Source organism: Periplaneta americana, chromosome 11, assembly GCF_040183065.1.
Source record: "Periplaneta americana isolate PAMFEO1 chromosome 11, P.americana_PAMFEO1_priV1, whole genome shotgun sequence".
Lineage (NCBI taxonomy): Eukaryota > Metazoa > Arthropoda > Insecta > Blattodea > Blattidae > Periplaneta > Periplaneta americana.
Genome location: NC_091127.1, coordinates 116,737,819 through 116,748,414, shown reverse-complemented (window position 1 = coordinate 116,748,414; position 10,596 = coordinate 116,737,819). Strand labels below are relative to the sequence as shown.

General features: G+C 33.8%; 1 non-coding gene across 1 annotated transcript; it reads left to right on the top strand.

Annotated features, from left to right (window-relative positions):
• The first annotated feature begins 4,607 nt into the window (after window positions 1–4,607).
• TRNAN-GUU (transfer RNA asparagine (anticodon GUU)) lies at window positions 4,608–4,679 on the top strand. Its single transcript has one exon. It is a non-coding gene; the product is annotated as a tRNA-Asn (tRNA).
• The last annotated feature ends 5,917 nt before the right edge of the window (window positions 4,680–10,596 follow it).

Genomic DNA, 10,596 nt, shown 5'->3' with positions numbered 1-10,596 from the left:
AATAATAAAGGAAATACCGGTTCTTAAGAAATAGAAAAATAATGAACTTCATAAATCAATGTCATATTAAGGTTTAATTCCTCCCCTTTTTTATTTTCAAGTTTACCTCAGCGGCCGAGTTTACCCCAATTTGCGGTATGGAAAATAGTTAATTTCTCAGGAAATAGGGAGAGGAGTTCACCACGCGATGTACCCTAAGAGATATGGCCTACAAGTTTGAAGCCACTAATTTTGACTCTTCTCACAGTAAATATAGAGTTCCAATGATTCATAAATATATTTAGGAATGAATTGAATTAACCGTACACGTAAGAACAATTATATTATTTCAAAGCATGATACGTGATCAGGGCCATGATTCAGTTGTAAGGAGCAGAAAGAATTACGTTTATTCCCAGCTTCTGAAACTTGTAGATTAACTGCGTGTGAAATTCTTCTAGGATTCTAAAGTAAAATTAATAAGAATATATACACTTAGTGTATAGCATAAAAAATATAAAATAAATTACGCAAAACCCATTTTCTGATGTGTTATCATATGTCGTGTGCATGCTGTTAACTTGCCTGCAGCTAGAGGGCTACTGTCGCGCCAGCTGTCAAATGTTGGCATATTTTATACATATGAGTTGCGTGACTGTAAGTATTAGACTGTGGTTGCCACTGTTACACATAATGTGAAACATACCTATCGAATTTTATTTTGAATTGCCAGTAATTAAAAAAACAACACATTATGCAATGTTATTTAGTTAACTAAATAGTAACTTTGTAAATTAAACACTTATCAATGTCACACATAAACTGAAATGCGCCTGTTGAAGTTTTTTATTCTGAATTAACACGAAAAGTATATTATGCCATGTCAATTACGTAGATAGAAATATTATCATTGTAAATTATACTGTTGCCTGTGTTTTGCATAAAGTAAAATGCACTTGTCGAATTTTGTTATTCCGAATTGCCTCTAATTAAAAAATAATACTATGCCATGTCAATTAGTTAAAGAAGTACTTTGTAAATTACACTATTGTCAGTGGCATGCACCACGTGAAATATATTTGTCGGATTTTGTTATTCGGAGTTACCACTATTTACAAAGAAGACCATTATGCCACGATAATTAGTTAAAGTGATACTGTTTTGCAAATTATATTTTTGCCGGGGTTATGCATGAAATAAAATGCACCTGTCGCATTTTCTTATTACAAATTTTCACTTTTCAGAAAGAAAAAGGTCTTGTGCCATATGAAATGCTTAAAGAAAGGCTTCGTAAATGATGACAATGCAGCACATTAAGTGAAGTGCACCTGTTGAATTTTATTGTTCCAAATTTACACTGATTAAAAAAAGAAAAACAACAGTGTTATGCGAAGTCAATTAGCCAAAGAATTATTAACTTCATAATTTATATTGTTGTGAGTGTTGGGCATAGCATAAAATGCACCTGTCGAATTGTGTTATTCCAAATTACCACTGATCAAAAAATCATCTATGCCATATCAATTAGATACAGGAGTACTAAGTTTATAATTTATACTGCTGCTAGTTTTCCGAATTATTCGTAACTTTTAAAAAAGAATATTATATCATACGAATTAGTTAAAGAAGTACTAACCTAAATTGTGCTGCTACCAGTGTTATCCATAAAGCAAAATATGTGTCGAATTGTGTTATTCCGAACTTACACTAATTAAAAAAAAATACATTATTATGTCTGGTCAATTAGTTAAAGAAATACTAACTTAGTGAATAAATTATATTGTTGCCATTGTTACACATAAAGTAAAATGCAGCTGTCGAATTTTGTTACTCCGAATGAACATTACATAAAAAAGGAAATATAACACAATGCCAATTAGTTAAATAAATGCTAGCTTTGTAAATTATACCATTACCACTTTTTGACACTCAAAGTAAAATGCAACTCAGGAGTTTTCTTATTCCCAATTACCACAAAATAAAAAGAGATCATTATTATACCATGTCAATTAGCTAAAGAAGTACTACTTAATATGTAAATTACGCAATTATCAGTATTACAATAATGTGAAATGCACCTGTGGAATTTCGTTATTCTGAATTACCACTAACTAAGTAAAGACATAATTATGCCATGTCAGTTAATCAAACAAGTACTAACTTTGTTAAATATACAGTTGCCAGTGTTATGCTTAAAGAAATATGTATCTGTCAAAATTTGCTATTGCGAATTACCACTGATTAATAAAAAATCATTGTGGTTATTATGTCATGTCAATAGAATTAGATAAAGAAATACATAATTTTGTAAATTATGTTACCAGTGTGATACATAAAGTTAAATATTCTTGGCGAATTTTGGTTATTCACCATAACTCCCAACTAAAAATGGACATTATGCTACTTCAATTAGTTCAAAAAATATTAACTTTGTAAATTATACTGTTGCCAGAGATACACTTGAAGTGAAATGCACCTGTCGAATTTTGTTATTTCGAATTACAACTAATTGAAAAACACATGCCATTTCAATTACGTAAGGAAAAACTTTGTAAATTATGTTACTGATAGTATTCCACATAAATTAGAACGGACCTGTCAAAATTTGTTATTTCGAATTACCCCTAATTAAAAGTAAATACAGTATGCCATGTCAATAATGTTAATTAATGAAACACTATGTTTTGTGAATTATAGTGGTGCTGGTGTCATCCACAAAATGAAATGAACATGTCTCATTTGTTAAACGAATTATCACTAATTAAAAAAAAAAAAAAACAATATTACCTCATGTCAGATGATTTAAAAGTGCCAACTTTTTAAATTATACTGCTGTTAATGTTACACATTAGATAAAATGTAGGCCTACATGTCGCATTTTCTTATTGCGAATGATCATTTAATAAAAGAAAAAGACATTATAATCAAAGAAATACTATGGTATGTGAAATATACATAGGGCTAAAGTGAAATGCTTCTATCATATTTTATTTTTAATCAGTACGAAATAAAAACGAAAAACTTTATGTCAACAAATGAATTATGATAAAGTAAACTTCATTTGACTGTCTATTTATTATGAGTCCTTCAGTAGGTGAATACCATTTTAAAAAAGTAGTGGCTACCAGGGGCGTATTTTGCGGACTACCCGGGCTACCGGCGGTAGCCCAAGGAAATTACAAAATAAAAAGTTTATAATATAACATAATGTAATAATTTTGTATTATTAGTTTTACCATAGTAATTAAAATTAAAGTAATTGTTAGATATATTTTGTGTAATAATAGGATCAGTGGTAGCCCAAACCCTTTAACCAGTATACGCCACTGGTGGCTACAAAGTACTTTCGCCCTATACGGCAACATCAAGTAGCATAAGAAATTAATAGAGTAAATTGAAATGGTCATGTCGAATTTAGTTGTTCCTAATTACCAGAATTACAACTATAAACAAAAACTTATATACCATGAGAATTAGTTAAAGAAATACTGACTCTGAGAATTATACTTTTGCCAGTTTTATGCATCAAGTAAAATTCAGCTGTCGAACTTCCTGATCCCATATTCTAACGTTGAAAACAAAAGGAAAATATATATAATGCCATATTAATTAGTTAAAGAATTTATGTGAATTATATTGTATTATGCATCTTTCGAATTTTGATATTCCGAATTACTGCAAATGATAAAAAATAAAAGAGCATAATTATGAATAATTTCGAGGGAAAAATTGTTCCGGAGCCGGGTATCGAACCCGGGACCTTTGGTTTAACGTACCAACGCTCTACCACTGAGCTACTCGGGAACTCTAACCGACACCGATCCAATTTTTCCCTCTATATCCACAGACCTCAAAGTGGGCTGACAACCGTCAAGCAACCAACTTCGAGTGCACACTAATCTTGATTTGCATAATACACGTCACTGTTCGTTAACAGAAAACCACAATTTAAGTCACACGGAGTTAGTGTGCACTCGAAGTTGGTTGCTTGACGGTTGTCAGCCCACTTTGAGGTCTGTGGATATAGAGGGAAAAATTGGATCGGTGTCGGTTAGAGTTCCCGAGTAGCTCAGTGGTAGAGCGTTGGTACGTTAAACCAAAGGTCCTGGGTTCGATACCCGGCTCTGGAACAATTTTTCCCTCGAAATTATTCAAATCAACTTTACAGGGAGTTATACCTGAAATCTTGATTTGCATAATACACGTCACTGTTCGTTAACAGAAAACCACAATTTAAGTCACACAGAGTTAGTGTGCACTCGAAGTTTGTTGCTTGACGGTTGTCAGCCCACTTTGAGGTCTGTGGATATAGAGGGAAAAATTGGATCGGTGTCGGTTAGAGTTCCCGAGTAGCTCAGTGGTAGAGCATTGGTACGTTAAACCAAAGGTCCTGGGTTCGATACCCGGCTCTGGAACAATTTTTCCCTCGAAATTATTCAAATCAACTTTACAGGGAGTTATACCTGAAATCTTGATTTGCATAATACACGTCACTGTTCGTTAACAGAAAACCACAATTTAAGTCACACGGAGTTAGTGTGCACTCGAAGTTTGTTGCTTGACGGTTGTCAGCCCACTTTGAGGTCTGTGGATATAGAGGGAAAAATTGGATCGGTGTCGGTAAGAGTTCCCGAGTAGCTCAGTGGTAGAGCGTTGGTACGTTAAACCAAAGGTCCCGGGTTCGATACCCGGCTCTGGAACAATTTTTCCCTCGAAATTATTCAAATTAACTTTACAGGGAGTTATACCTGAAATCTTTATTTGCATAATACACGTCACTGTTCGTTAACAGAAAACCACAATTTAAGTCACACGGAGTTAGTGTGCATTCGAAGTTGGTTGCTTGACGGTTGTCAGCCCACTTTGAGGTCTGTGGATATAGAGGGAAAAATTGGATCGGTGTCGGTTAGAGTTCCCGAGTAGCTCAGTGGTAGAGCGTTGGTACGTTAAACCAAAGGTCCCGGGTTCGATACCCGACTCCGGAACAATTTTTCCCTCGAAATTATTCAGATCAACTTTACAGGGAGTTATACCTGAAATCTTGATTTGCATAATACACGTCACTGTTCGTTAACAGAAAACCACAATTTAAGTCACACGGAGTTAGTGTGCACTCGAAGTTGGTTGCTTGATGGTTGTCAGCCCACTTTGAGGTCTGTGGATATAGAGGGAAAAATTGGATCGGTGTCGGTTAGAGTTCCCGAGTAGCTCAGTGGTAGAGCGTTGGTACGTTAAACCAAAGGTCCCGGGTTCGATACCCGGCTCCGGAACAATTTTTCCCTCGAAATTATTCAAATCAACTTTACAGGGAGTTATACCTGAAATCTTGATTAGCATAATTATGTCACGTAATTAGTTAAAGAAACACTAAATTTATAAATTAAACTGTTACCATTGTTACATATAAATTAAAAGGCACCTGCCGAATTTTGTTACTCCCAAGTACCATTAATTAAAAAAAATATATATTATGCCATGTTGTTTAGTTAAAGAAATACGGTACTAACTTTGCAAATTATACTGTTGTCAGTGTTACACATAAAGTAGAATGCATCTGTGGAATTTTATACCGAATTGCCACTAATTAAGAAACCTATGTCATAATAATTAATTAAAGAATTGCTTTGTAAATTATACTATTACCAGTGTTGCGCATAAAGTGAAATGGACCTGTCGTATTTCGTTAGTCGGAATTACCAATATTTAAAAAGAATGCCATTATGCCATGAGAATTGATAAAAGAAATACTAACATTGAAGATTATACTTTTGCAATTTTTATGTATGAAATAAAATGCAAAGTGCACTTGTCGCATTTCCTTTTTTCCAAATTGTCACATTAAAAAAATTAGATACTGTGCCATTTCAACAATTTGAAGAGAGAATTTGTAAATTATACTATTGTCAATGTTGCGCGTGAAGTGAAATGCATCAATTGAATTTTGTTATATTGCATTTTCACTGATTAAAAAAATATGCCATGCGAATTAGTTAATTAAATGGTAGCTTTGTCAGCTATACCATTGCCAGTTTGAAACATGAAGTCAAATAACCTACGATCTTTCATATTCCGAATTTCCACTAATTAAAAATATGGCATTATTATTGCATGTTAGTTAACTAAAGAAGCACTATCTGTAAATTATGCAATTTTCAGTATTACGCACATAGTGAAATGCATTTGTCGAATTTTGTTATTCTGAATTACCACTAATTAAGAAAAGAGAACGTAATTATGCCATGTCAATTGGTCAAATAGGTTCTGGCATTGTTACTTTTACTGTTGCCTGTGTTATTCAAAAAATAAAATGCACATGTCGAATTTTGCTATTGATAATTACCGCTAATTAAAGAAGAGGTTATTAAGTTTATTATGCTATGTCAATAATATTACTTAAAGAAGTGCTAGTTTTTTTAATTATACTGTTACGATTGTGACATGAAGTAAAACATTCTTGTCGATTTTTTTACATTCACAGTTACTTCGAACTAAAAAATTATACCATTAGTGGAAAAAAATGGGATCTTAGTTAATTATACTGTTGCAAGTGTTATGCATAAAGTGCAGCTGTCGAATTATCTTATTCCAAATTACTACTCATTAAAAAAAGAAAACATTATGTCATGTGCATTAAAGAGGTATTCACTTTGTAAACTATATTCTTGCCAGTGCTATGCATGGTATAAATTGCACCTTTCGAATTTTGTTATTCCAAATTACCGATAATTGAAAAAAAAAAGTACTGGTATTATTGTTTTATGTGAATTAGTTAAAGAGATGCTCACTTTGTAAATTATACTTTTAGCCAGTGTTAGGCATGAAGTAAAACAGCCATGTCGAATATTTTGTTACTCGGAATTACCATATTTACCACTATTAAAAAAAACTTTGTCATGACAATTGGATTAAGAAATACTAACATAGTAAATTACTTTTGCCGGTGTTATGCATAAAGTAAAATGCACCTGTCGCATTCATTTCCTGATTCTGAATTATCATGTTGGAAAAAAAAAAAGATACAATGTCATATCAATTACCTAGTTAAAGAATTGATGTGAATTGTAGTATTAACATTGTTGCACATAGAGTGAACTGCCCCTGTCGAATTTTATTCCGAATTACCACAAACGGAAAAATAATACATTATGATGTCATGTCAGTTAGTTAAAGACATACTAAATTTGTAAATTAATTTTTTGGCAGTGTTACATGTAAATTAAAATACATCTGTCGAATATTATTTCGAATTACCACTAATTAAAAAAAGAGAGATTAATATGGCACGTCACTTTTAAAATAAATACTAACTTTTTAAAATATTACAGTTGTCAGTGTTACACGTAACTTAAAAAAAGAACACTTGTCGAGTTTTCTATTCCGAAGTACCATTAATTTAAAAAAGGAATTTTTTATGGCATGCCAATTAGCTAAAGAAATACTATCTTTGTAAATTATATTGATGCCAGTGTAATGCATGGAGTAAGTGCAACTGTCATGTTTTGTCATTCCGAATAACTACTAATTAAAAAAAAAAAAGATATTATGCCACGTCAAATAGTTAAAGAAATGTTAACTTTTAAATTGTACTACAATAGAGATAATGCATAAAATTAAAATGAACATTAAATGTGTTAAAGTAGGATCTCCCTGAACTGTAAAAATTTCTTGATGGAATAGAGTGAGTTATGTATAAACCTACTACACAATTTTCTCTTAAACAAGTTAATAGATAAATCAATTACTGTTGTAGGAAGTTTGTTATACAGCTGTATACCGGAAAATGGTAAATCTAATGATTCACTGTTTTCATAAATCTGCATACTGAGTTAGATCAATCTGATAACTAATATAAGCAGTGCTTTTTTTCTGGTGGTATGCAATGGTGTGCAGTACCAATACTTTTCCTCTTTCAACTTTTTTAAAATTACCATTTCCTTACGTACAGAAGGGAGTGGATAGAGACAGTAAGCTATGAATACATGAGGAAAGAGTGTCTCTAGCAATAAGATAATAAGCCTTTAGTCTGACGTGCAGGAGGTGATAACAATTAACATCCCGAACTTGTGTGCTATTGTAAATCTGTATAACTTGTACATTTTGGTGAGTACTGGAACCTTTTTTCGGCACCTAATTTAAAACCTTGAATTGTAAAACAATCTTCGCGTTGACTTATGGCCAGAGTTCACTGAGATGCAACACAACACATTCAGTATCAATATCAAGGAACTCCATATCAACTAATTTGTTATTTGGTCCTTGAATATTAAAAACATTAATATTAATTTATTATACGTACTCATTAATAACAGCTTTCATAAAATTTGTGTTATTAATTGTGTCGCAATCTATTACTGTATTTGATCAACTGATGTCTTTGAGTAGAATTTAAAAGAAGTTTAATATGTGCATTTGTTGGAGATATACTCTTATTTAAGCAGAATTAATATATTTCCTTGTAAATATTAACTTTAAATGATGCATATTCATGCAGAGTCTAGCATTTAATTTTTCACAGGTCATTTCAGGATACAGAGTTAGGTTTAAAAAAATTCAATAACTTGTTCAACTGTAGCTGAAGGCGACAGTCTATAAACATGAAGGGAAGTAACTCTAGAAACGCCTATCAAAACATTTTTCTCCCAGAATACCTGCATATTTAGACCTTTTACGGCTTACCATCTCAGTCCAAGTTTCTTGTCTAGAGGCTTCGTGATCCTTTATACAGCCAACTCTGGATATAGTGAACCTCTGCGGACTTGCATATTTTGTTCACTATATCCGAGATTCACTATAGCTGGTCTCTCTCCCCTAACCTTAAATGACAAATGAATGGAATTGTGAACAATAAACTAAAATTTGATTTTTGTGGAATGGATTACACTGTATACTGTTACAGTTGATTTCCTTAAACTGTGCTGTCGACCCACATCTGCTTGCGAAAGACCACATTCAATGTCACTTATAATATTCGTCTTATTTTCCAAAGAAAACACTTTACGCTTCGACATTTTTATATAGCACATTCACTGCTGGAACACTTAAGGCTGGTTCACAATAAACCGGGAACGAGAACCAGAATGAAAATGAGAAGCAGAGGACGTGAATATGAAAATTTTTGATTCACAATAAACCGAGAACGTAGACGACTATGCATATCGATATGTATGTCAATAACGATATTGTGAATTTTATTAGTAACAACAATGTAATTTATTCGTCACAACAATAATTCCTTTCTACAATTCACCTTAAACGCTCTCGTCAACAATTGGATCTTCACTCACACAGTATTCGTTATAGCACTCCACCGACGACAATGACAATTGACTTGGACTATTACGCACAACAATGAACTGTTAATCTTAACTAATATTTACAAAGCACTATTTACAAATCAGAACTACCAGTTCTCAGTTCACAGTTCTTCTATCTCAGTCACTCGAGTTCACAGTATCTCGAACCACAGACCTTCAGAGACAGTTCACTGTACTCGAACTCGGGTCCCTCCAACTGCGGTCCACTGCACTCGAACTCAGGTCCCTCCAACTGCGGTCCACTGCACTCGAACTCAGGCCTTCGGATGCTGACGCAGATGCGGACGCACACTCGAGTCGAACTCTGGCTTGCTTGCTCTGGCTTACTCGCTGACGGAATAACTGAAAACTCTGATTCTCGTTCGCTGGCGCCTGCTCTTTTATAGCAAAATCATAGTTGCGAGAACCTTCTACAGGTGTGTAGAGAATTATCTCAATATCTCTACATCGACAGACTTCTGGAATATTCGGGAAGGTCGTTCCACATTCACTGCGTTAAAATAGCAGCTGCGCGCGCAGACTCGTCGCGTTGTAATACACCCTCTCTCTTCTCTCCACCGCGCGACGTCACTCAATGTTCCGTGGAGCCTGTGCGATCTGCTTTCTTGCGGGACGCTGGTCGTGAGTTCGATTCTCACGTCGCTGTCACAATATGTAAAGTCGATATTACGCATTCTGATGTCATTTGTGTATAATTGACCAGTGGCGTTCTCTCATGAGTACAAGGCAGCCAACATAAACACAGGTTAACCAACTTCGAAATTTCAACTAAAACATTTCATTAGGTACGGTACTATAAATATGCCCATGCATCTTTATTATCACAACCTATTTTAAGTCTACCATAACGTAAAATAATTAGAGAAGAAACAGTAGTTATTGAATTGAAGCGTGAATATGTAGTGTGTAATACAACCAATAGGCCTACAGTAATAAAATATGATTCGCTTCCGATTGGTGTTCAAAGATGCAGTTATTGAAAGCCACGTATTCTCCTTCATTTTCTCATCTTTATACGAGGCACGCTGCTTATCGTAAATGTGAGGGTTTCAATATTAGAATCTCATCAAATAAAACTTGCTACATGATGCACAGCACAGAACAAAATAATGCATAGGTTATGTCACGGTCTTCTTGCTACAAAATATTCGACGACAAAATAGCTTTTAGATGGCAATAGAATGAATCTAGTGGGCTGTGATCGGAAACGTGAATGCCAAAGTTGAAACTTGGCCAACTCTCCGTTCCCGATCTTGGGCTCCGGCAAGCTTTTCGTTAATTGCGAATGCTCACATTTAAATGT